Source organism: Heptranchias perlo, unplaced genomic scaffold (genome assembly GCF_035084215.1).
Source record: "Heptranchias perlo isolate sHepPer1 unplaced genomic scaffold, sHepPer1.hap1 HAP1_SCAFFOLD_418, whole genome shotgun sequence".
In the NCBI taxonomy this organism is placed as follows: domain Eukaryota; kingdom Metazoa; phylum Chordata; class Chondrichthyes; order Hexanchiformes; family Hexanchidae; genus Heptranchias; species Heptranchias perlo.
In genome coordinates, this window is record NW_027139430.1 from 101,845 (window position 1) to 104,197 (window position 2,353).

Sequence of the window (2,353 nt, forward strand, 5' to 3'; positions counted from 1 at the left end):
CTCCGACAGTGCGGCCCTCCCTCAGTACTGACCCTCCGACAGTGCGGCGCTCCCTCAGTACTGACCCTCCGACAGTGCAGCGCTCCCTCAGTACTGACCCTCCGACAGTGCAGCGCTCCCTCAGTACTGACCCTCCGACAGTGCGGCGCTCCCTCAGTACCAACCCTCCGACAGTGCGGCGCTCCCTCAGTACTGACCCTCCGATGATCCAAACTGTGGGGACTCCTCACCCTCCCCCCAAACTGTGGGGACTCCTCACCCTCACCCCCAAACTGTGGGGACTCCTCACCCTCACCCCCAAACTGTGGGGACTCCTCACCCTCCCCCCAAACTGTGGGGACTCCTCACCCTCCCCCCAAACTGTGGGGACTCCTCACCCTCCCCCCAAACTGTGGGGACTCCTCACCCTCCCCCCAAACTGTGGGGACTCCTCACCCTCCCCCCCAAACTGTGGGGACTCCTCACCCTCCCCCCAAACTGTGGGGACTCCTCACCCTCCCCCCAAACTGTGGGGACTCCTCACCCTCCCCCAAACTGTGGGGACTCCTCACCCTCCCCCAAACTGTGGGGACTCCTCACCCTCCCCCCAAACTGTGGGGACTCCTCACCCTCCCCCCCAAACTGTGGGGACTCCTCACCCTCCCCCCCAAACTGTGGGGACTCCTCACCCTCCCCCCAAACTGTGGGGTCTCCTCACCCTCCCCCCAAACTGTGGGGACTCCTCACCCTCCCCCCAAACTGTGGGGACTCCTCACCCTCACCCCCAAACTGTGGGGACTCCTCACCCTCCCCCCAAACTGTGGGGACTCCTCACCCCCAAACTGTGGGACTCCTCACCCTCCCCCCCAAACTGTGGGGTCTCCTCACCCTCCCCCCCAAACTGTGGGGACTCCTCACCCTCCCCCCAAACTGTGGGGACTCCTCACCCTCCCCCCCAAACTATGGGGACTCCTCACCCTCCCCCCCAAACTGTGGGGACTCCTCACCCTCCCCCCAAACTGTGGGGTCTCCTCACCCTCCCCCCCAAACTGTGGGGACTCCTCACCCTCCCCCCAAACTGTGGGGACTCCTCACCTCCCCCCAAACTGTGGGGACTCCTCACCCTCCCCCCCAAACTGTGGGGACTCCTCACCCTCCCCCCCAAACTGTGGGGACTCCTCACCCTCCCCCCAAACTGTGGGGACTCCTCACCCTCCCCCCCAAACTGTGGGGACTCCTCACCCTCCCCTCCAAACTGTGGGTCTCCTCACCCTCCCCCCAAACTGTGGGGACTCCTCACCCTCCCCCCCAAACTGTGGGGACTCCTCACCCTCCCCTCAAACTGTGGGACTCCTCACCTCCCCCCCAAACTGTGGGGTCTCCTCACCCTCCCCCCAAACTGTGGGGTCTCCTCACCCTCCCCCCAAACTGTGGGGACTCCTCACCCTCCCCCCAAACTGTGGGGACTCCTCACCCTCCCCCCCAAACTGTGGGGACTCCTCACCCTCCCCCAAACTGTGGGGTCTCCTCACCCTCCCCCCAAACTGTGGGGACTCCTCACCCTCCCCCAAACTGTGGGGACTCCTCACCCTCCCCCCAAACTGTGGGGACTCCTCACCCTCCCCCAAACTGTGGGGACTCCTCACCCTCCCTCCAAACTGTGGGGACTCCTCACCCTCCCCCCAAACTGTGGGGACTCCTCACCCTCCCCCCAAACTGTGGGGACTCCTCACCCTCCCTCCAAACTGTGGGGACTCCTCACCCTCCCCCCAAACTGTGGGGACTCCTCACCCTCCCCCAAACTGTGGGGACTCCTCACCCTCCCCCCCAAACTGTGGGGACTCCTCACCCTCCCCCCAAACTGTGGGGACTCCTCACCTCCCCCCCAAACTGTGGGGACTCCTCACCCTCCCCCCAAACTGTGGGGTCTCCTCACCCTCCCCCCAAACTGTGGGGACTCCTCACCCTCCCCTCCAAACTGTGGGGACTCCTCACCCTCCCCCCAAACTGTGGGGACTCTCACCCTCCCCCCAAACTGTGGGGACTCCTCACCCTCCCCCCAAACTGTGGGGACTCCTCACCCTCCCCCCCAAACTGTGGGGACTCCTCACCCTCCCCCCAAACTGTGGGGACTCCTCACCCTCCCCCAAACTGTGGGGACTCCTCACCCTCCCCCAAACTGTGGGGACTCCTCACCCTCCCCCCAAACTGTGGGGACTCCTCACCCTCCCCCCAAACTGTGGGGACTTCCTCACCCTCCCCCCCAAACTGTGGGGACTCCTCACCCTCCAAACTGTGGGGACTCCTCACCCTCCCCCCAAACTGTGGGGATTCCTCACCCTCCCCCCAAACTGTGGGGACTCCTCACCCTCCA